This window comes from Falco punctatus (genome assembly GCF_963210335.1).
Source record: "Falco punctatus genome assembly, chromosome: 8".
Lineage (NCBI taxonomy): Eukaryota > Metazoa > Chordata > Aves > Falconiformes > Falconidae > Falco > Falco punctatus.
The window spans coordinates 8,512,628-8,536,853 of NC_137588.1; the positions used below are offsets into that span (position 1 = coordinate 8,512,628).

The 24,226-nt window shown below is 48.7% G+C and overlaps 1 protein-coding gene across 1 annotated transcript in view; it reads left to right on the forward strand.

Annotated features, from left to right (window-relative positions):
* The window catches only part of LOC308068733 (uncharacterized protein), a 79,588-nt gene extending 55,408 nt beyond the window's left edge, over nt 1-24,180 (forward strand). The window contains exons 5-7 of the mRNA XM_080399872.1: nt 1-14,917; nt 15,032-19,101; nt 19,690-24,180. The exon at nt 1-14,917 is cut by the window's left edge and continues 17,524 nt beyond it. The gene's annotated coding sequence lies outside the window, so the exon portion shown is untranslated. The remainder of the gene's footprint in view (nt 14,918-15,031; nt 19,102-19,689) is intronic.
* The last annotated feature ends 46 nt before the right edge of the window (nt 24,181-24,226 follow it).

Sequence of the window (24,226 nt, forward strand, 5' to 3'; positions counted from 1 at the left end):
GCCAAGCGCTGATGATGTTGGGACATCCCTGGGTGGCAGTTAATCCAGTGTGGTAGGATAGCTCTGCCAGAAATGTTGCCCCATGGGGTTGGTTTATTGGTCTTATAACAGGTGGGCCCAGCTGTTAGCATAAAGCCAAGCTTTGGTGAGACATACCTGCAAGAAGAAACCCTTGTCACATTCCCCTTTCCTCATGCCCCCGATGAAACTCTGTGTGGGGTTGTGAGCATGGAGCAGAGCAGAGCTATGTGCTGCAGCATCCTTGGTCAGGAAAGGTGGCAGGAGGCTCTGCAAGGCGGCAAGTTCTGTCCAGCCCCATGGTAGCATCGCTGCAGAAGTGTTGCAAAGCAAAACAGAAGTGCAACAAACTCAATAGCTGACAAAAACTATCTGGTTGCCTCCTTGGTGAAGTGGAGATGCTGGGGGCTGGGCTGACCTGGACTGATCATGCACATGCTTTACCTGGTTCACAGATCTTTGAGTTCAGAGCTGCTGTGGCTGTCATTCGTTCAAACACACCCCTGCCATTGTGTTATTTACTGTCCCTCAGCCTTCAGTGGGTTGGGGGGGAGTTTTTGTGTCTTTGTTGAGGGACCATTTCTCTGTACGCTGTGTCTTGCGATTGCTCGCTTAGATGGCATGTTACGCAGCTCAGATGAAAGCCATGTCACCACCTAGTAAATGATTCAAAGCAGTACTTTGTACCTTCACAGTAATAGTTCACTCTATAAGAAGATTGCTCTGAAGTCAGTCCTTGCATCTGCCTTTCTGTTTTTAACTCCTCTAAGCAACCATCATGGAGTGTAAAGGAGCCAGGGAGATCTGCGGAAAATTGAAAGTACTGTAGACAGCAGAGTGTGTTGTGCAAGGGCTCTGTCCCTCACCAGTGCCAAATTGCATAAATCAGCGTTGGCCAGAAGTTAAGTAACAGCTCACTTCCTAAAATGGAAATATCCCCATGTCGGTCCTGGCCAAGGACTGCTCTTGGGGGCAAGATCAGCAAGCAGACGGTAGTGACTGCAGCGTGCCCCTCGCTGCTGCTGGCCCCCATGGTGCTTGAGAGGAGAAACAGCACTATTTGCCATCAATCTGATAAGCACTGGGGGACTTTGCACCCTGTACAATCCTCTTAATGTAACTGTAACTCCCAATAAGTCAACTTTAACCTAAATGATGTATGTTTCTTGAAAAGAAGCTACTGTTTTCTGGGATCTAACCTCCACTGGTTAGTCTGTTACTGCTCATGTTGCTTCAGTATTTCCTAGGGCTTAAACGTTGTGGGCATGTTGTTAGCACAAAAAATTAAAATAGGAACATGGAAAATCCTGTACTGGGAGTTTATTTGCACAGTTTAGCAGCAAAAGACTATTCTTCAATGGCGGAGAGAAGTCAAGGGCCCATCTCTGCAGTGTGGGGAAAACGACTGGTAGGTGGCAGTGAAGGAAACTCAAGCGTACCATGGGACTCCTCACCCTGAGGATGATCCATCAAGGCCAGAGGAATTCATTAGCTGTGGACTGGGATTCTCTCTGCATGGCATCCCAAGATTGCAAGGGTTTCTTGATTTTGGTTGTAACTACTCTCACCATTTTTAGTCCTACCCCGAAGCTTTGGGCAATCTGACCTACCGGAAGGCTAAGATGCTGGTCATCTTCTGCTGTCACAATTTTTACATCTTGTTTTTTCCTTGGAAATGGCTGCAGAGGTATTGACAGGTAAGTTATTTAGCCAGATAACGTATTTGTTTAGCAGTAGCTCTAGACTAGTTCCTTCCAAATGTCCTTGAAGCTGGCAGAGTGTCTTGTCCACAGCTGTCTATCAATTGTGCAGTCTCTGCTTTGCCAGAGCTTGTGAATGCCGTTTATCCTGATGTTGCTTCCGATGTATCTGAGCATTTGCATCCATTGAACGAGGGGATTGAATTGCTTGTCCTTCCATGATTTAATATGTCCTTCCCCATAATTTAGCCATTTGACTAATGCAAGCTCTTTTGTAGTAAACTTCTCTCCACATCCATTCCCCCGTTGCGATTTTTCCCAGCTCCTCACCTCTCCGGAATTTTCTCTCCCCCATGCATCTTCTTCCCAAAAGCTCTTTGAGTATCTGCAGACCTGTTGTCTTGGCTTTCTGGAGCCCTTTGGCAAAACTTATCTCTTGCTCGTGTGGAGTTTCACTGGGTACCCCTGCAGTCTAGCTCAGCTTGGCATTTCATGTGTGTTTGTCACCCCAGCTCTCAGCCCTGCCCTGCCTGCTTTGTATCACCTACCTCTTACATCTCCTGGAGTCTGACCCTCCACAGAACTCAATGGAGATTTTCAGGGCCTTCAAAGAAGGTCTTCAAAAATCAGTTTTTCTACAGAATCAATGAAAATTGCATCCAGTCCCATAGCTTCCTTCCATAGCTTAGTTTCAGAACCAAACCTGGCACCAGCACAACCAAGGTTATGTGTCACATATGTGTGGGAACATCGCTTCCATGCAGATGTTCCCACTGGCGTGTCAGGCGTGGCTGTGCAATTACACCAGAGCTAGTTAGCAAGTCACCAAGCTTCATTGTTCTCTTACATGGTGCACAGTCCTCATTTGCTCCTGTCCTGAATGCGTAAGCAAAATACAATTAAATCAGAAGAGATGCATATCTCATCCAGGTTGGGCTGCTGCTAGCAGGGTGCAGGCAAGCAGCAGCAGCAGGGATGTCAGGATCAAATAGGCTGCTTTCACATTATTGTTCCACTTATTTTAAGATCAGGAGCAGGAATATTTATTCCAGAAAAAAAATTAGTGGAGTCATTCATGCACATCCGACCCTGCTTACTGAAGTTGGTCTATGAATTAATATATTATGTGTCTCTAAGTGTAGATATGTACACATGCATTATATAAAGTCAGAGTGGGTCTTCAGCAGAAAAAAGGGCCAAAGTTTTGCCCTGGTTTATGCAATGGATGTTTGCAGCCGTGTCTTCCAGCACAGTGACCTGGCCAAGCTGGGCATGGAGCCAGAGGGTGGAGGAGTGACGTTACTGTTGGGAGACCTGAATTTCGGCTGCCCTTGCTCCATGGCAGACTTCAACACCCTCCGAGTACTGCAGCAGAGACTAGTTTGGCTGGTGTCAGCAGTCAAACTAGGAATTTCGGTTTTAAAATCAAGGGAAGCATTTAATGGGTTTTTCTTTCAGACATAAGAAAACTGAGAGTGAAAGCTGTAGCCGCCACTGGGATTGTGGAGCTGTCCGCTTCTAATATACAGCTCACAGGACTGGGGTCTGCTCTCAAATCCTAGCTCATGGGGAGTCTCCAGTCTTCCTGGGAAAGGATTCACGGGTAAGCTTCAGTGTGAACCCCCTAAAACCCACAGGAGTAAGTGAAACAAAGATGGCACCAATTTTTCTTTAAGAACCCTGATTTTGAAGGTAACATCAGGGTTTTCCTGAGGTTTGACTCAGTTTGGAAGGGCTGCAGCCAGAGATGGAAGCGCACCTTCCTGAGGGGCGGTTGCAAGGCTGAGGTGGGAGAGCAGAGGGAAACGAGGTCTCCAGCATCAGCTGCTGCAGGGAGGGAGGATGATTTCTGTGTCCTTGAGGCAGAGCTCAGCTCTCTCGTGCTTGGGAAATACTCGATAACACGTACTTCTTTTCAAAGTCCTCACCTTATGGGTTTTTCCTGTTCTCTCATTGGCCTGAAGGAGGTTAAGTTTTTTTGGAATTGGAGGCTTCTTTTACATAACTGTGGCTGTGTGGCTAATGCTCTCGTGCCTAGGGTAAATGTCTCTCTAGCTCATTAGCTCTGGGCTAGGGTTAGTCTATCAGCTGGCTTCAAATGTGGTTGTTTTCTGTCTTCCTTGGCACAGGGGGGACAATAGGCCATGACTAAAAATTTTCTGGCTTTGGTGCCAGTGCAGTCATGTAAGAGGTTTAGGGGCTGAAAAAAATGCTGAAGAATCACATCTGAAATAGGAGAGCTTTTTGCATGTCAGGCTGCAGATGGAAATGAGTAACCTTGGGCAAAATACAGTCAAAAGCTGTTTCTCTTCGGCAGGCCAAAACCCATCCAGTGCTTTCCAGTACTGGTCAGGAGTAGCAGCAAGAACAAAGGGCAAATGCAAAAGCCATTTGCAGCCTTTCTCCTGGGCTAGCCCAGAAACCTCTACCCTGATTCACCAGCCCGACTGGCCCATCACTGGAGGGTGGGAGCCCCGAGAGATGCAGGTGGGTGGGTGTTTAAGGACTGAGGAAAGGTCTGTTGTTCTCAAGCTGCCCAGGTCAGCTGGGTGTTATCTCAGAGCCACTTGGTCAACAAACTCTGTGAGCTGGGTCCAACAGGAACTGCTAGTCCAGGAACTCCCAGCTGGTGTTTAGCACAGTGCAGGCTTGGGAGGCTTCAGCAGCAACTTGAAAATTAAGAAAAGGCTGATATTGGTAGTGAAATCACAGAGATAAGAGTGGACACCTCACTTCTGCATTACTTAGCTAAAATAGTTAACCAAGACACTTGTGCATGGGTGTGTATGTGTATATATATATTAAAAATACAGCACTTATACACACGCTTTTCAGAAACCACGGTGCCTGCTAGAGCCAGTGGCAGTAGTCACTCACTCTCCCTTATAGTAATTAGCAAAGGCATGTCTCAAAGCTGTCATTGAAGCTGGTTTCTTCGTTGTGCTTCTGTTAATGAGGCTGGTTTTGATCTTGGAGGGAAATGGGGAGTTGCTGTTTCATGTGCGGTACGGGAGCACCCCAAAGCCAGTGCAGAAACCCACCTGCAGGACGAAGAAACAGTCCTGCTCCAAAACCCTGCAGTCGTAAGTCAGTGATTGCACCCTCGTGATAGACTTAGCCTAGCTGCAAAATAACAATTTAAAATGCCCTGCTGTCTTTCCTCCCTGGTGATGCAGGTTAGGTTTGCCTGAGAGAAGCAGAACTGTTGTCCTTTCTGTGCCCTGAGAGGCATGCTGAGGATTGCCAAAGCATTAAGACAAGCGTGTCCTCACTTTAGTGTACTACCCTGACAGCCTCCCTAGGGCTGACTTCCCCTGAGCTCCCTTAGTCCTTTTGGATGTGGCTGGAGGAACGTGTGGTGCATGCTAGCAGTCCTCCACGCTGGCCCAGGACCTGCTGTAACTCCTCTCTTTTGTTCATGTTTTCCTAATAACCGGGAAGGCTTGTAAAAACACTGTCCTGAGACTTTCATATTAAACCAGGTCACACCTCTGCTTCTTCCAGTGGCTTGGCTCCAGCTGAGCTCAGCTCAGGCCACTGCAAACACTGTAGAAAGCACCCCAGCTTTGCCAAAAGAAAAGGCAAAACTGGCTGGTGAGGGGCCAAGCATCACCTCTTCACGTCTTAGTCCAGCAAGCTGGTCCTGAACAGGGACCCAGAAAATCCATGTCACTCCAGCGCTAGCTCATGCCCTGCCTCACTGGACAGCTTACTCTCTGCTACCAATTGATTAGACTGTGGAAGCTGACCTGGGGGAAGGTTTCTTGCCTTGCTTAGATGGTCATTGCACCAGCAGCAGCACCATGCTCCTGCTCTGGATGCAGGCACATCGTGCCTTGCACCTTCCACCTCCTACACTTTGGTTTCCCCTTTTGGTATCTACCTGGCTGTCCTTCATCTGAAGGAGTTATGTAGCTGTCTGATATTTCCTTGTCCTCACCGTGGTCAAGCCATGTCACCTCTGCCACCTCGCTGACCGAGCTCAGGCTTGCTCCTGTGGCTCTGCCAGTCACTGGGCAGGATGTCCCTGTGCGTGCTCGGGATATAACAGCAAGTAGTCCCCACCCAAGTTGTCTCAAACTGTTATTTTGCAAGACTAGAAGTACCTGGCCAAAAAGTTAATGTATAAATGGAAGAATTGTTTTTCTTTTGGGTTTTGGGTTTTTTTGCATGTGTGTGAATATTTTGTACTACTCAATAATATGAAGAGAAAATGAAGTGGAAAATGCTACAAGGTGCTATAAAAGCAGCTATTACATAAGGTACTAGTGCTTTAAAGCAAGGACCTGGCATTGCTACACCGCACTGGGACAGTGGAGGGTGGCAAAGCATGAGGCGGGGATTTTTGCACCTCTCCAAAAATCTCAGGATAGACAAGGAGAGAAGAGCATCGTGTTCTGCTGAGGGTGCAGAGGCTGCTTGTGGAGGTACTGAGCCGTGTGGAGGAGATGCCATATGCTTAGATCACCGTGGACTTAGAAATCTTGCCTTTTTGCTCTTTTCCTTCTCTTTTTGTTCCCTGTTTAAGCACGAGAGACTGATCTTTCACCATCAGTGCGAACAAGGTCTGTGGTGTCCTGTGATAGGGGGAAGGAGAAGGGAAACACAAACCCCCCAACATGTAAGCACTATTGTTGCCTTCCCTTGGTGAGACAAACTGTTAAAAGCCCTAAATGAAAGGCATCTCTAGGGAGAGGCTTTCAGCCAGCATATAAATCAAAAAGTTCACCTAACTTTTCCCCTCCCGTTTGTGCCAGCGTTTTAATTCTGTTTGATTTGGCAGCCCATGTTCATTTTCAGAATATTAAAGACCTGAATTAAATAATTGAATCTTTTCCTTTGCAAGCTTAATTCCCTGGCTCATCACCAGGTTTCTACCAGATGGGGACCAGCTACTTCTTTCAGCAACAAAAATACACAGCAAACAGCAGGCTGGCTTCTCAGTGATCTGCCTGGCCAGCCAGCACGTTTCCCTGTTGTTAGTGTGCCTGAGGGGAATGTAACCTGGGTTTGGAGGTTCCAGATCCTGGTGGAGGGGTGTGTGGACAACCAAGCAAGCTTTGGCATCGCTGGGGCAGTGTGTGTGGGCTGGTTGCAGGGTGCATGCATGTACAAGGAGTAAACTCCCCAGAGCATCTAGCAACCTGACATTTATTTAATTGTAACTTTTTTTTTTTTAATGGACCACTTACCCCCTGGTGTATTTCTGCCCCATAATGGAGCTGTTCTTGGGCATCAAGGAGATTCCTCTGTGCTTTGTTCAAAGGCTTCTCTGACAGGTAGGTGGGTGCTCCATACCACATTGCTGTCCCCTCCGCCGGCACGGGGAGTCCACACACCATGCCCATGCCCACCCCCTGCTCGGGCAGCACACACAGTCCGCTCCAGCTGTCCACCTCGGTGACCATCACCACCTCTTTGTTAGTCTTTATTTTTTATCCTAGTGATTTTCCTCTTGCCAAAATAACATCAGGCTCTTGCCCACAGAAATATTTCTTCATATTGTTGCTGCTGTTTGATGATCATGTAAGTGAAGATGAAAGGGCAGCTGCTGGATATATAGGAAAGCAGGATGGTAAAAAGAGGAGTCAGGAGAGAGACTTCAGTTCTCACACAGGATTTTGGGTCAAAGACCCATATGTTCCAGCCACACTTACCAGCCCTGGTTTAGTAAGTGCCCAGTGAGTGTGGAACTGAGCAGTGCCCACATGGCTCCGAGGAGGATTTTAATGGATTTGAAAGAGCTTTGCAGGACTGTGGTGCTCTGTTGCACACCTGATAACATTGAAGCTGGGCTCAGCAAGCTTAAGTCTATCCCAGAAAACAGAGAATGCAAACGCAGTTTTGCAGCGGTATGAAACAGGATCTTCTGTATTGGTGGAAAGGGAGGTCTGTAGTGATATTTAGACCTACAGCGATGGTTTCCAAACCGTGCTTTCTGAAGTCCTCCCGCCATCCCCCAGCACCGCACGTTATTGTAGATGCTCTTTCTTGAAGAAGCTGCTTCTCCCCACCAGCTATGTAAGCTGTAGGAAACCCAGCTGCTCCAAGGGGTACAGATCTCTCCGCTTCCCAACCACGCTTATTTTATTGCCCTTTACCCACATGCCAGCTCTCAGCTTTTTTCTCCCTCCTTGGGAGACAGGAGAGTCAGCCTGAGGTCGAGTTTTCACATTGTAAAAACATGTTCCTTCACCCATCAGCCGGGCCTCGGTGCCACATCCTTGCACGCTGTGTACTGGGGTTTACCTGCTGCTTATCTGTGGCCATGGAGGGGAAGGGACTTGGAAACCTTGCTGCCAGCCAGCTCGGCATCGTGCCTCTCTCCTCAGGGTTTGGGCTTTTTCCTCCCCCTGTGAGAACTAAGTCGGGTATTTAGGATTATTTTTTTTTTTCTTTTAAGCTGTTTCATAGAAAACCTTGTTTTCTCCTATCTGGAGGGTTAGGGGAGGGAGGATGAAGTTTTTCAGCTTTGAATCGGTTCAGAACTAAGTGGGACAGGGACATTTTTTCCAGTGCAGCCCAGCAGTGTGTGATTACCTGCCAGCTTCACGCCCCAAGTGGCTGCCAGGAAAGTCAAGCTCTCACGCCTGGCTTTTATTTGCTGTGAAATATCGCCTGGATGTTTCTTGTGAAAAATGACAGGGAAAAGAGCCAAACAGCAAAGCTTTTGAGGACACGTTTTCAGCCCAGCAGTCAACCCTGTGCCGCTGGGAGGTGGTGGAGGGATTTTGGACAAGCAAAGGGCTCTGCCGTGTCTTTTCATACAGCAGAGTCCCCAGGAAATCAGAGAGGGCAAAGTTAAAGCTCAAAGTTTTTCCTGTATTAAGGTATTACTAGTTTAAGGTATTACTAGAAAGTGCTGAGTTTCTTTAAGTCCAGTTTGGGCAGTCGGTTGCTGTTTCACAAAGGTGTTTTGGCTGTCCCCGTAAAACATGAGAAACTGCACCCTGTGGTAAAGCTTTCTGCAGAAAATTGTGTAAATGAAGTAAAGGAAAAAGATACTAATTGGAGGAAATTACTAGAAATTCTGCCTTGGATCAGCTGTTAGCAACCCCTGAGTTTCTGGAAAATGTGAAAGCCAAGGTCTCAGCGTGCTGGATGGGTTATTGGCTAATTTTTACCCTTTCCTGAGGATTAGCCACGTTGGTAAGGCTTTAACGGACATCCAGTGTCGGACTGTATCAAAGCTAATTTAGTGGCTTGGTTAAGGACTGGGATAGTATGAGCACACTAGGTTAAAAATATATAAAAAAAAGACTTTACATCGTTTTTGCATATAGCTTCCCAAAAGTAGCTTGTGGCCAGGAAAATGAGACTAGTAGGTAAAGTAAGTGGTAGCCATCTGAATTTCTCAGATTCCAACTGAGTATGTTTTTCATTTTTCAGCTTGGGACTGCCCTGGAAAAGGTGCATCTCCAGGGTGTCCTTGGGGTGCTGGGCAGGGAGGGTCTTGCCACTCATGATTTATGGGGATCCAAATTCATCTCGGGCTGCATCGGCTGCACTTGGGCTGTGAGGAGGTTTCCTCCCTCTTGAGCACTCTCCCTTCACCAGCAGCGGACACCTGAAAGCTTCCTCAGGTGCCAAGAGCCCTACAAGGACCAGACCATGACTGGGGTAGAAATGGGCTGGGGCATTGTTGCTGTCCTCGCCTTGTGAAAAGTCAGTCTGTAAAAGCTGTAAGGTCACAGCAGGGGGTTGCGTAGTGGGCCTCCAGCAGGACCGGGCCTGAAAGAGTCATAACCTATTTTCCATTTTGAACCTAGAGTTCCTTCTCTTGCTCCCATCCTACCAAGGCTTCACTCTCCCCACTCTGTGGGGCAATGCTGATAGAGTTTCAGCTCTGCCTTGTGAGCCCTAGAACCTCTCCAGAGAGTCACTCAGCCTCTCTGTATCAAAAAAAAAAATAATACAAAGGTACCACCAGCTACAAATAAAAGCCCTTAAAATGTTCTACCACCAGCCAGGCCTATTGGCCAGAGGTGGTTGTGGCACGGTGGTTCTGCTCCAAAACACCTTACCCCCCCCCTCCATTTTACAGCTCTTCTTTTTTTTCCCTTGTGGATGGGTCCAAAATCAGAGCAGCCACTGTCGTCTTCTCCTGCCAGGAGCTTGAGGACCACCATCACCAAGTGGTGTTACCTTAAGGCAGATGCTGGCTGGACACAATGGATGGCTTTGCCTTGGACGTAGATGAGGTGAGCTCAGCAGAGGTGGGATTAATGTATAGATGATGCTACATAATCTCCAGTGTCAGCAGGTGGCACTCCTACTACTTGCTCTCTGCACGTATATGACTGCATGAGAGCTGAAACCGACAGGATTTCTGGCCCCAGAGCAGGGCAGGTATCTGGGGGTGGGAAGATCTCAGTCCCTGAAGCTGCAGCACTCACTGGAACCTGAACTGCTGAACTCTTTTTGCCTTCTGTTTCCTAGCAAGGTTGTTAAATAAGTCCAAAAATAAAAAAAGGTATTCATCCTAGGTCGAGGATAGTGTCAGCAAGAGTTGGATGAATTTTGCCCTCCAACTTTTCAACACCAATTTATAACCCTAAACAGTAACATACTTCTTTTCCAAAGCTCTCCCAACCCCAGGACAGAAATAAACCAGCAGCAGAAGGGAAGCTGAGAAAGGGCAGCCGGCCCCATCAGCGAAGCGGTGCAGCTGGCATGGCAACTTGCAGTGCAAATGTCCTGCCACTGGCCTGAAGCCTGCTAATTACAGCTAATTGCATTACATGGTGGCTGGTTCATAAGGGAAAGGGCCCTTCACCAAGGGAAGGAGGTTCCCTGTCCATCACAGCCCTGTGGGCTGTGTGAGACGTTGCTCTTCTGCTTCCTATCAAATAGAGAAACATTATTTTAGGCTCACAGGCTGATTTTGTTCTGATGGACTTTGAAGCTGGATGCATAAAACTCTGGCCGACTCGCACACCCTTGACTGCAGCCGGAGCCTGAGGGATGTGCCTGCCCTTACACTTCATCCTGCTGCAGGCTGCGAAAGGTTTAGGAGATGCTAATGCAGCCCTCAGCATCTCCCAGACATCTGGTTTGGCTGGCTCCTTATTTCCAGCAAGCTGGTAAGAGGCCTGGTCCTGGTCTATGAACACAGCCCAACCGACAGCCAAGCCCTGAGTTTCTTCAGTAGATCTATGTAGTCCTGAGGAGGGAAACACCGCATTCGTGGAGCCCAACGGGGTAATGCGGGACCACCTGCTCATACCTAAAACTCCCCCACTGTAATTTAATTGCAGTCTAGTTAATCTCCACTCCTATGCAGAGAGTAATTTACTGGTTTTACATGTGGACTGGGAATACACAGGAGGAAAAGTATCAGGGTTTGTCCTTGATTTGGAGGCAGAAGAAGCATTTTTTAAAATCCAGTGAGCTTAAGGTGAGTGCAGGAGTGAACATGATGCTTCCCTGGGTCACGGTACCTGCTGCTCATCATTTGGAGGATTAGGTTCACCTTTTTAATAGGAAATGTGTGCTGGTGCCACAAAACCTTGAGGTGATCACATCTTTTTCTGTATCAGCATGAGGCTTTCCCTGCAGCCCTTTTCCAGCAGGCTTCCAGCTCGCTGTGCGTGTCCATGGCAGCTGGGCTGCTACCACCTCTCAGCTGATTGCAAACAGGCCGATGCACTCAGTCATGCGTCTCCCTTCCTCAGTAGCTGGCCTATGCTCTCACATCATGCTTCTCATTCCTCCTTTTTACTCTTCCAAAACATCTCTGCTCCACTCCCTTCTCTGTGTTCCCACCCTCCCATCTCTTCTCATGGGTGTCCTGCCCTGACCCTTTGCCACACACAGGGTTTGTCTCTGGCACATCACAGGGGCTTCAAACAGCGATGACAAGCTGCCTATGAACCTGGTTTTTTACCTCCAGCCCTGGGTGACGAGGTGTGAGATAGGGCTGTCCCTGCTGGACCCTCAGGCCTGGGGAGAGAGCTGCAATGAGAAGAGTTGCTATTGCAGAAGGATGGAAAAGCCCTGTGCCAGCAGGGCTTGGTGTGCCATCACCCCGTTTTAGGGTAGGGTAGCATCCCTGCAGCTGATGCACAGAGAAGCAGCCCCCCTGCTCCACTCCCCATGGCACACCTCTGGTTCCCACGCTAATGACAAACAGCTTAAAACATGCTCGAACCTCACTTGCTTTTGGCACATTTTCAAGAGATTGGTGGGGCTGGGTTCACCGTCAAGAGGAAAGTCTCCTTATCTGCCTTGCCTCGCTTATAAAATCACTTCCAGGAGATCACAGCACAGCTGGGGCAGCCGTAGCTACGCAAGGGCTGGGTTTTTCTCCGTTGCTCTGTGTTGGCAGCATCAATTTTGTTTGCATGGTTTGCTGGGTCTGGGGGTACAAGCCATCTCCATCACCATGCTCTGCCTGAGGACAAGCCAGCCCATGGATGTCCTCTGAGTTGGCTCCCACAGGGACAGTACAAATAAAATCTGGTCTTGCAGATGCTTTTGCAATTCCCGGAGGGTGGTTAAGAGGCTTTATCAGTGGCTTATTGCAAGCGAGGTGAGGAGTACTGGGGTACCCAAGGTACAGGTGAGGTACCAAAATAGATGATGCTTCAGGCCATGTTGTAGCTGACCTGGGGAAGCAGGTCATGAATGGGGGCACAAAACATGGCCATCGTACAAAGCAACGAGAGGAACAGCTGTTTTGCACAAATAGAGCAATGAGGCATATGTGGGGTTTTGGTAACAGGGTTCATCTGTGACTGAAGCACGTTTCTGTACAATTTGTGCAGTTTTTCTGGCAAAACGTGACGGTATTTTTCACTGGATGGACCAGATGTGATGTGGAGAGGTAGGGGACAAGCCACCCCACAGGCTTTCCCATGGGACTCCATCCCCGCAGTATGGTCCTGGTCATGTTGCAACCAGAGCAGACAATAGCTATGGCACAAGTATTAAAGCTGTTGGGCTATTAACCAAATTCTCCTTTCTTTTTTTTTCCACCAGCCTGGAGAGCCCTTAAAGTAAGAGACAGCAGCTGTAATATCAGCAAGGGACCTTTTCCAAATCTCACATGGGGATTCATGGCTGCAAATCATCCTTCTGCCTTAAGCAGCTCCGAGAGCAGACTGGCCAAGCAAGGTCTTTCAACCATTTGCATCTTCAAACGGTGGGTTATTTACTTGCATCCATCATTGTCTGAGTACATGCTGCTGTTGTTCCCCACCACGAGCCGCACAGTTAGCAGAGGCAGAGTTACCTGCTCGTACTTGTATTATTTACATGCAGGGTTCAAAAGATGTTTAAATTAATATGATTTTCCCCCTCATTTCTGGGTTTGGCAGGGAGGCTGTTTTCAGCAAAGGGGCTCCCTTGGCTCCGTGGCCTGCCCTGGTCCCCAGCCCACCCCTTGTCCCTTCTGTGAGTTGTTGTAGACCCATGGGCACTTGGCCTCAAAAGGTTTTCTTTCTTTTTGCTTTTTTCTTTCTTTTCCCTTTTTTTTTCTGTTTTCTTTTTCCTTTTTCCTTTCTTTTTCCTTTTTCCTTTCTTTTTCTTTCTTTTCTTTGCTCTTTTCTCTTTTCCTGTTTATTTATTTATATATTTTTTTTCTTTTTCCCCTTTTCCTTTTATCTTTTTTGTTCTTCCTTTTTCTTTTTAGCCCTCCTTTTTCTTGTGCTGCCTTTTCTCCCTTCCCTCCTCAGTCAGGCTGGCAGCACCCCAGTGATGAGCTAATGCAGCTCGCCGCTGGGTCCCGGATCTGTGTGGGAGGCAGTGAGACGATGCTTAGCTGTGGCTCAGCCGCGGTCAGGGTCCAGCCCCAGCCCGGCGAGCGTGGGGCTACCGTGTGCCGTCAGAGCCGGGGCAGCCGAGGAGCAGATCCAGGCAGCCAAGTGCTGGTTTTACTGGTGGGGCTAGGAAGGGATTGCAAAAGTCAGACAGTATCTGAGCTTGGGGTTGGTCCCAGCTGCTGGATGAAGGAGAGCAAGGGAAAAGCGTCACTGTGCCCTGCAGAGGGGAGAGGGGTGGAGTGGGTTGACTGGCCACCCTGAGGCTGGGGTGGTGGGTCCTGAAGTCTGGCTCAAACCCACCCCATTGCAAGGAGGTAGAGCCTGGGGGAGGGTGTTGAGGTGATTGTGTTCTCCTCCATTTCCATCCTATTGCTCATATCCATCATCCTCCAGCTGCTCAGCAGGCTGGACAAACATAATGTACATTTTAATGTTAGATTTCTTTTTTCCTGTTTTCAGCCTCCAAAATAGCACAGTTGGATGTTATTCCTAGGGGATGCCATCAGTAACAAGTTTGGGACCGTACTATCTCCCTTGCAATAACCATATTAATCAATTTACAAGTGGCTTTCCAACATATCCATAAATTTTCAGCAACAATTCTTGGAATAAGTGTGTGCTTGCTTTAAAAAATGCAAATATGTATCTTCTTAAACCAGCTTTATGCCTTGCCTGAAATCAGGTGTCCAGCAGTGCCGGCTGTATCATACAGCAAAAGCTTCTGCCGGGGCTCTCCGCTGAGGCCTAAGCTGGGTGAAATTGCGGTGGCCTGTGCTCGGAATGGTGGCGGTCACCAGATTTCCCTGCCAAGGCATTTTATTGCAACATATATCCCCGTTGTGCTCCTTTGAGCAAGAGAGGCATTGCATTACATTGGGCATAGATGTGGCGATGCACAGAAATGTACATAGAAAAGGTAAAGAAAGTACCTCCTCAGCCCCTTTTCCACTAGACCATCTCTCTCCTGCATCTCTTGCTCCACATCTGCATGACCTCCCCGCCACCCGCATCTCTGTGCAATACAAACCGGCTCTGGTTTTATTTCAAAACACCTTAAGAAATATAATTCTAATTCCCTGTTGTCCCCAGGCACTGGGAGCAATTTGAAGCAAAGAAATGATCAGGAGTCCTGTAAGATGCCTTCTCCTCTGTCCAGCCTGTGCATGTTCAACTTCCAGGTGTTGATGTTCAGGGCAAGCTGATGACTGATGAAGAATTATTTTGTGCTCTGCAATACTGAGCTGCCAGAGTCTTGCAATGGCATTCAATGGGAAGTATGCTGCAAGATGCAGCTTGGGCACTGTAGCGTCATCTTTCCAGCTCTTCCAAAGTCCACCACGGGCCGCTAGTGATGTTCCCAGGGCTTTGCAGCTGGGAAATAGCAGCGGCCTCCTGAGAGGGCCTGATGTCACAAGATTTTTCAGCTTGATTTCCAGAGTAGTGGTCTGGATGTGCTTCAAACTTCTGACTGCTTTTTCCGAGTGTGGAGTTGTTGCTCAGGGTTTTAATCCTTTTTTTTTTTTTTTTTTTTTCCTTCTGGACTCTCCCCAGTGCTCAGACCATCTTGTGCAATTGGTGTCCCTTTCTAGACACATCTGTGAAAAATGCAGAGAACTGAGAGTGGTGCAGTGGAAATTCCTGAGATTTCCGGTGCGACAGACACATAAGGAGCTGGGACTGGGGCAGAGGAGAAGGCAGGAGTTTGGGAGATACCTCTTCTGCAGAAACAAATCCTTTCTACTCATCCTCTCCAGCCTGCACCTGCAAGAGGGTTATTCAACCCATGGTAAACCAGAACTGCAGGTAGACTCACACACTATTTGTAGCTACACTGAGTTTTTGTAACTACTTTTGTGCCTCTGGCAGGCTGGGGGCTTGCAAATGGATCTTGGACCTCTCCCTGCCATGCACAGCACAGTCAGCTGGAGCCAACCCTGCCCATGCATGCAACTCCCTGCCATGCAGGAGATGCTCTCCCCTGCTTCCAAACATCCAGGTAATTTCCATGCGTGGCTGGAAAATGCCAAGGGAGCAAAGACGTGATGAAAGCTCATTGGGAGGCAGTGGATTTTGGCGATGCCCAGGAGGCACAGCTGCCACCCCCACCCCTTGTGCCAGCTACTCCCATGCTGCTGCTGAGGCAAGGAAACTCATCACATGCAGCCTGTCTCATGGCTGGAGGAGCTCGGTGGGATGCGCGGTTGTGGGGCATGCAGCACCCCAGGGTAGCGAGGGAGGTTTTGCAAACCAGGTCAGGATGAAGCCCTGACCCAGGAGCTGCCCCTGCACAGGGAAACCCATCTGAGAAAATGTTTGAGCCCACGCCTGCAAGGAGGGGAGCCAGGGGCATGGGTGCCCGGGGATCAGCACGGCACTGGTTTGCTAAATCCTCAAGCCCTCATGGAAGAGGGCTGAGCTTACCACTTACAGGCACAGGCTATCAAAGAAAATTTGCAAGGGGGATGTTCTCCTCCCCATCTTTACGTGACCACCAGCATTAGATGGCCCTGCGATGGAACACAGCTGCAGGGACAATGCACAGGGCTGACCAGAGTACAGCCTGCTCTTTTGCAATGAGTTTGGCTCCGGACCACAAACAAAAATGCCTTTTTAGTCCCAAAAATAAAATTAAAAAAAGAAAGAACGGAGGCAGCATTCCAGCAGCTGCCTGTTGCAGCGGCAGAAGAAAAGGCGTGGAAACGAGGTGCCGTTTTCAGTGTGCTGCTTCCTAATAGAACTGGGATCTCAGACTGGGGGCTTTGAATGAAAGGGGGGGGGGGTCAGATGGAGGAGGGATTGAAAAAGCTATTGAATGGCACCTAAGGGGGGGGGGGGGGGGGGGGAGGGGGGTGGCGCAGATGTGCAGGTGATGGCTGCTGGTTCCCGAAGCCGTGGGGTGCTGCAAGCCCAGCATGGGAAGGGTCACTATCCAGTTCCCCATGCTCACACCCCTTCCCAAGGCAGCTGGAGCTGGCCTGTGTGGGAGGCAGAAAAACTGGTCAGATTGGGGAAAAAGTACAAAAAATGAGAGGTAATCTCCAGTCAAGCTCTTTAATCTGGGGTTAACCCCATTCCCTGAATCCACACAGGCACGGTGCCTGGCTTCCTTGCTTGCCTCCCACTTTCAGGATTAAGCTGGCTTTAGTACCAAATACTTCAGAGCTCATTAAGCTCTTCCAAACAGCAGATATTTTTCTAACACTAACAAGGCTTTTGCACTTGGCTGCTGAACCTGGCTAATCTGCCCTGTCCTGCTGGGAAGTGGGTGAAAAGGGGCTGTTCGGGCTGTGTTGTGAGGGTGCTGTGACTGGGCCTGTTTCAAGAAATAGACTCCCTTGGGAGGAGGATTATAATTCTTGCTATGAGAATTAGCGCATTTCCTAAGATTAGAAGCAATATGCAGATATCACCTAACGCAGCTACCATGAGCTCTGAGGTTCCCAAGCTGCATTTAGTCTGTTGTACCGCTGTGTAATGAGCTGTTACTGTTCTCAGAGGCCTGTGGGCTTCTCCGCTGAAGTTTTTTCAGGATAACATTTGCATTTTTATGTTTCCTGTTGGACAGCTTGCTGCTTTAAGTCCCAGATTGGCACCTACAACCTGCTTTGCATCTGCAGGCTTTTAGGTATGAAGATGGAGTGCAGCTTCCAGGCTGCTCTGGAGGTGCCACTCTGCCTTTCTCCCATGACTGATCCATCCTAGGGGAGAAACAGAATTAAATAAAATATCTAAGCTTAGTAAGCAGCCAGCCTGGGACCACCTGCATCCATTGCTGAGGTGGCATAGAGGGTGATGCAGAGCTGCTGTGCTTTTGCCCATGGTCTGCATCCCAAGGGAAAGGCCTGGGGGATGAGAAAGCATGGAGGAAACGAAGGAATCTTACAACGCAACCAAGGTCGGTGGGGATTTTGAGTAATTCTTTTGGAAACAGCTACAGAATCTGGCAACTTTTTGCTGTGTGTCAAACTGTCAGCCAGTCTGTTCAAAATCCACCCCTGCATTTCTCCGAGCACCGCCAGCCCAGGAGTCCAGGGAGCTGGATGTTTCACCCAGCGAGCCGTGCAGGGACCCCAGCACCCAGGGCAGGAGCAGGTGCTGGAGCTCGTTGGTTTTTCCAAAATAATTTCTTGTTTCTAGCAGCCTTAAAAAAATGGACTGAGTCAAAATGCAATGCCCTGAGAGCAGCAGAGGTGGGGGTTAATGGGAAATGTCAGGCTCACTGTATTTAATCTTCCTGCTGCAAAACATCTCTTGTAAACCATTGATCACCATTCGCTTAGAAAACCATTCTTGCCACAAAAAACTGCCAGATTTCCGGGGGGAAAAGTGTGAGCAGTGTGTGAGCGTATTTAGCTTTCCTTTCCAAATGGCATTTGTTTAAACTTTTAGTTGCTAGACAGTAAGTGGTAATGCTTCCATCTGAGATTCATGTGTGCTGTAGTTAATCCATCAGTAAATACAAGGATGCTCTAAGGGCTGGAGTAGGGAAGCAGCGGCGAGCTGGGCAGGGGAGACTGAAACACGTATGCTGTAGAAAAGTGGCCACAGCGGGCCAGTTATTTCCAAAGCAGGCTGTGTCATGCCCTTTGCAATATTCCCGTCAATCTAAGGTTCATTTTTTTTCATTAACCTCCAACACAATCTTCCCGTCTGCAGAATTAATCACTGCTGGAAAGCTAGACAAGTATTTTAGAAATAACAAACTACTTCTTTCATCCGTAGCAACTTTTTTGCGGGCCTTTCAGTTCCATTTCAGTTTATTGACCATGCTCCCACTCTTGCAGATCCCATTTATAAGCTTTATATAGTGCTTACACTCTTAAATAGTTTCTGCCTTTTATTAAGAGTGACAGCTTATTTGGCCTTTGCCCACCAGGATATCCTAAAATTGAGACACTCGCATCTCAGGTGAGATTCCCAGCAGCACACTGGGGTGCTTTCATCCCAGGTTTGGAAACTAATTTTTGGTAGGTTCAAGAGGTGGATGTTATTCCTAGGGTATTTCCCTGCTTGTCTAGGCACTGAGCTAGAAGGGTGAGCTAGGTCTGGAAATCCCCACTGCTCACAGTGGGCTTTTGAAGCCGTGCTGTGTGGTCCCCTCTTGCCAGAGCCTTCCCAAAAGCTTTTCGTCACAGGTGGAAGAAGTTGCCCCATCCCTGGGAACACAAGGCAGCACCCGCCTCCCTCTCCCATGTCTCTCTCCCAATGCGTCTTACTTGCTCTCTGGGTGGGAAAAATCCCAAAAGATGGGTGCCTTGACCTGCCGCTCTCATTCCCCCTATACCTGCCCTTCCCAGCCCCGCTTTCCTGAAGACCACTGCAAAAGCTGTGCCTATGTGCAAATCTTCAATCACCCGCCTGGGTTATAGCTTTATAATATCAGATTTTAATAGAGTAATGCGGTGAGGTCATCGCAGCCGGCTGCACTTTTATTTCGGTGTGGTCGCTATAGCAGCGAAGGTCAAAACAAAACATATAGTTCACCAAAGCAAAGTTTCCTGGCTGATGGTGTTCATTTTTCTTTATGAGCAGACTTTGGAAGACAGTGGAGTGGCAGCTAATGGAAACTCGAACGTCTTTCTCCTGTCGGCTCCTCCGTCTCCGCAGCAATCGAGATAAAGGTTAGACATCTGGTTCGGATCTGCTCTGTTTAACAAGAAACAACAAAAAAAACCCACTCCTGCCGTCTTGTAAATCATCCTGCAGCTGGAGGGCAGGCCCAGCTATTCGCTGGGGCTGTTTACCCCGCCATGTCCAATTTAGCCCTGGGTTTTGCTTTTGGAAAGGCTGCGCTTCCAGCGAGCTGCCTGCTGCCATTTTGTGAGCGGTCCCCGGCTGCTGGGCTGGGGCTCCTTGTGGGTGGCAAGGGCTGAGGAACTACCATGGGTTTAGGATTATCTCAGGATTTAAACCATCTGGGAAGCTGGTGCCAGTGGCAGGCACGCAGCGGCTGAGCGGTCACCTCAGCTTCTGGGAATGGTGCTTGCTTGCGGGGAGCTCCCTGCGAGATGCTGCTCCCCAGGAGCGACCAGCCCGCCCCAAAGAGCTTGTGGGCACCCAGGGACTGTGACACGTAGGCAGAAAGCAGATAAGCACCTACAAAATCTGGCATCTTCCAGATCCCTTTATCTCATTTTATAATCTCCCTGTGACTCAGAGGTTTAATGATTTTAAGGTTGAGTGATGTATTATTTCCATCTCACAAGCAGGAGGCTGAAGCAAGACAGGACGAAGGGTAGGGTGATGGCCACACAGAAGCCCTGTGGCCAAGGAAATGCCCACACTTATGTCTCAGCTATCTGAGGATCCTTTTCTCCAGGCTCAGCTGCTTCAAGTTTATCTGCATCTGTGCTGAGGTACTTGGATACACTCCTAATTTCCAGGAATGCCCGGCATGGAAGACAGCCTTAAACTCTTGACCTTGCAATGTCAACACTCGTGGTGTAGGGCATTGCTTTGGTGTGGCGGCTGGAAAACCCGCTTTAACTGAAAGGAGTGAGGCAGGTACATGTGTACATCTATATACTTTTAGATTGGCTTCTTTTACTGATGTAATAAATTTAATACTGGCCAGTAAAACGTGTCAGAGCCACTTTGCCTCTCCTTGTAAAGATTTCCGAAGAAGGCTATGCAAAGCTACAGCATTAAGAGAACCTAACCGAGCATTAAATGCTGGTGCTATCCTAAATTTAAGGGTCTTGCTACAATGCTTAACTCTGCTCCATGTTCTACACTTAATTTTTATTATACCGTCAGTATTATAAGAGGTTATGTCTCTGCTCTGGTGTTAAACCCTGTGGTTTTCACCAGTGGACTCGTAGCTCGCTTGCATCCAAGGGCAGCATGTTTATCCAAAACCCCTGGATTTCAATAAGAGCAAGTGAGATTTGGGACTGGCTATTGCAAAAGCGGTGCTTGTTTGTCCTAGGGACTGTCCACTCACACTTTAGGGCAATTATAGAATTGTTGTGAATTTCTGGAGTTTTCTGGGAACTTTTGCAGGGCTGACATAGGTTGGGCTGACCCTGCCTTGGAGATCCCCATGAAGTACAAGTGAGTGTTGGCTTTAATGCTTTGTCTTCAAGTCCTAATGCTAATTCTGTCCCTGTCAGCAGAGCCACCGGCCCTTGTTTTACTAGGGACCCTTCTCATGGAGTATTTCACAGTGGGGTTGCCCAGGGGAAGGCACAAAGTCCTACGTCGCCTCCTACATCCACACCTCCATTTAGGAGCGCATCCTGGTTGCCTAAAATGCATGCCCTTACTGCAAGCGGAGACGCTCATTGGTGGCTGACATTATCTGCGTGGGGTTGGAAGGTGCAGTAAAGGTTAAGGTGATCCCACGTACATCGTGTAACTGGTGCCCAAGCGTTTCTGAAATGACACATCATGCCTAGATGCAGGCAACCATATCCCACCCATACTGTCTACATCAATGGTCAGACCTGCCTAGCGTCACTTCAGGGTGCCTCAGGGTGTTAGTCTCACAGGCAAGTTTTGCTAAAACGTGTGGCCAAGCCTATCCAAAAGAAGATGCAAGTAGGTCAGAGTAGGAGGCGGCTGCCAGGTTACCATCTCCACCGACACTGAACCTTTTCACAAGATATCTTGGCCATTAGTAGAAGTGGTGTAGCTGTGGTGGTCTGGCAATGAAAGATGCAGTTTATAGGCAGTGATAGTATCTGGTATTAGCTGATGTGCCTCAAGAAAGCAGACTTCCAGGCACACAAGCCCTTTTTGGGCCACAGGCCAAGGATTTGAGAGTATCAGCCAGACCATGGGACATGTCCTCCAGCAGCTCACTCAGGACTCATAATGAAAGATGGAGAAACTTTCAAAACAGCATTAAACCACAGAACCGGTCTTCACCAGGAGACTTTTTGCTTCCAGTAAAGTTTTTTTTTTGTTTCACAGCGTGCCTTCAGCTTATAGGAAATCGTTGTTCTTGAGTCCAGCTTTTATATCTTTGCTGTCTCACTTTCAGGCAGGGGTGGAAGACTGATGCTGTACTTTTTAAAGCAAAGTTGTGGGCATTTTTGATGCAGCAGATTCAGATGGGAATTCTGCTTAAAAGACTGTGTCCTCTAGACTACAGCAGATACCTCCATCACATCTGCCTTGAGTTCACCAACACTGTCTTTATTTCTTCTAGGATGCTGCAAAGAAATAGTTTCACAAAGGGATGCAAACTGTTTAGCCAGAAGTAATTTGTCTGCAGAAAAAAAACACCTCAGGGGAGCATCCCCCTCTCCTAACATGGGGGGACTTGGTGACTGGTGGGATGGCAGCCAGATCCACAGCACAGGGATGCTAACAAATGGTGAAGGCCACCCCAAAAGCAGCAGGGCACAGCTGTCGGGGCTAACCATCAGCAGCCAGGAGTGAAGCACGCTGCTTGGGGCTCTGCTGGGCAAGGCTGAGCTATTTTTACTCCTGGCCTGATCCCGCAGCCACGCTGGCAGATGCGCTCCCAGCTGCAGATGACTTCCATGTGTAACCCCGCGCAGCCGCTGGCTGGGGGCCCGGGGTGTAACGTGCTTCCTTTTCCTTAAAAGGCTTGGGAGAGGCAACTGCAACACCCCGCAGCCCCGGGATGGAAGGGGATGTGGTGAGCCTTCCCAAGCTGCCTGCTCCCCCCAGCAAGCTGTGGAAGGCTGCACCTTTGCATCCCAGAGCACTGCCCGGTCCATTGAAAGCAGCTTTCCTGGGAAATGGGGGCGGCACTGGTGTTGGGAAAACCTTTCCCATGGTGCAGAGGGAGAGGTGGGAGGCTGGAGGGAAGGATTTGTGAGTCACTTTGACCTAGCTGCAACTTTCATACCCTGTGAGAGCAAAAAAACGGGGGCCTTGGCCATGCCCCCGTGCACTGGGAAATGCAGGGCAGGCTGCTCTGTCCTCTGGTGCAGCCACAGCTGGCTGCAGCCATTGCAAAAGGCAATTATAATAATAATTTTTTAAAAAATTACCCATTCCCCTCTTTTTTAATGAAGCCCTTGTGATAGGCTTGGAGAGGGTGCCAAATAAACAGCGCAGCTTCCCTAGCACGGCTGTCAGGGCTGGGCTTACCCTGAGTCAAGCAGCGTCCCTGCTGTCCCCTAACCCTGTGCAAGTGGCTTGGTATTGACGGGAAATTTTGGGATCTGGGCTGCTCTGCATGCCAAGAATGGTATAAAAGCTGGGACACCCAAAAATGTAGATCCCCACGGGGACAAAGGCCAGAGCAGCCCTATGCACTTCCTTGCCATGATGAATCCACAGCCTCGCCTGCTTGGGCAAGTCACAGTGGGGCTCTCGGGCCCCTGCGAATTGTCTCCAGCATCGATCGTGGAACCTGAGGTGTCTGGCCAGCTTAATTTAGTCTCATAAATGGTGTAATGGAAGGCCAGTTGTCCTGCTGGGAGGACTGCTTTCAAAGAGATCGTGTACAACACATGCAGCTTGTCTTGTGGCACGGTCCTTGAAGATCTGCCTAAAGTGCTTCAGAAAGGAGCACCTCAAAGTTTGGGGCACCAGGTTGCCTTCTCCTTGTGGCAGTCCCACCCTGACCCATGGAAGATGACACTGGGTAAGTCCTAAATTGTAGCCTTGGTCTGCTTTTTAGGATTTAGCCAGTGCCCTCTCCCTTGTGGACCTGCTCTGGCTGTGGCATTTGGCCGCCCTGTTGGTGGGGTGTGCCTGCAAGGCTCACTTCTTCCTTCTGAGCATCCCCACCGGGCTGTGGGCAGCGTCATCAACCCCTGCCTGCAGAGCACGGCTGAGGCTCGGGGAAATCTAGGACACCAGCCCCACAGCCCAGAGCTGCCCTGTGCCCAGGGGTCGAGTTCAGCTGCCTCTTGCTTTTGGGAGGGATTTCTGGAGGGGCGGGGGAATGTGCGTTGTTGCTATGAATGCAGCTGCCTTGGGTGAGCTCAGAGGACAGGCATAGCCTCGGGTAAAATAGTCATGGCTACGGGCAGCAAAGGAGACACCTGAAAATGCCCATAGGGTCATTGAGTCACGCAGGTTGGAAGGGACATCCAGGATGGCTCTGATCAACACCTTGCTGGAAGCAGGGCCAGCTGAGGCTGGGTTACTCAGAGCTATATTCAGTTGAGCTTAAAATTCCTCCAGGATGGAGATTTCACAACCAAGACATCTTGGTTTCCAATTTTTTCCAAGATGGAAAACTCTGGGTTACCAGCAGCATCTCAGTGATGTCTCCCTGAATATCCACACTACAGACATCCTCCCTTTAAGGGTCGGTGGGATTTCTCTCCAGATACATGCTTTCCAGGCCCTGGAAAATTACTCCACTGATGCCCAACATGGCTTTTACAAAGACAAAAACATGAGTTTCTCAAAACCTCCATTTAGACTTTATTTAAAAGTTCTTTGTATAGACTTCCTGACACAGAATTCACAATAAAAATAAAATCCCCCTCCCACCCACTGCTCCCTCTCCCCAAATTGCTTTGCTTTGTATTTTATAAAACATACAACATCAGAAGAATGCCAGAGGCATCCTACACCACAATTTAAAAATTTGTTAACTGAGGCCTTGGTCCCAGCAGTGCATTTGCATTTGGAAACTTTGCTTCCTTTTCCTTGCTAGTTCGGTTGGCCACATATGTTACAAATGCATACAAGAGATCTAGTTTAAAATCTAATCCAGCAAAGGGTGAAAACAAAAAAATAAAAAAAAGGAAGAATGAAAAATTGAACCGCTTGTTTGTCAGAATTAGCTACTCTCTTACATGAAGGCTTCCC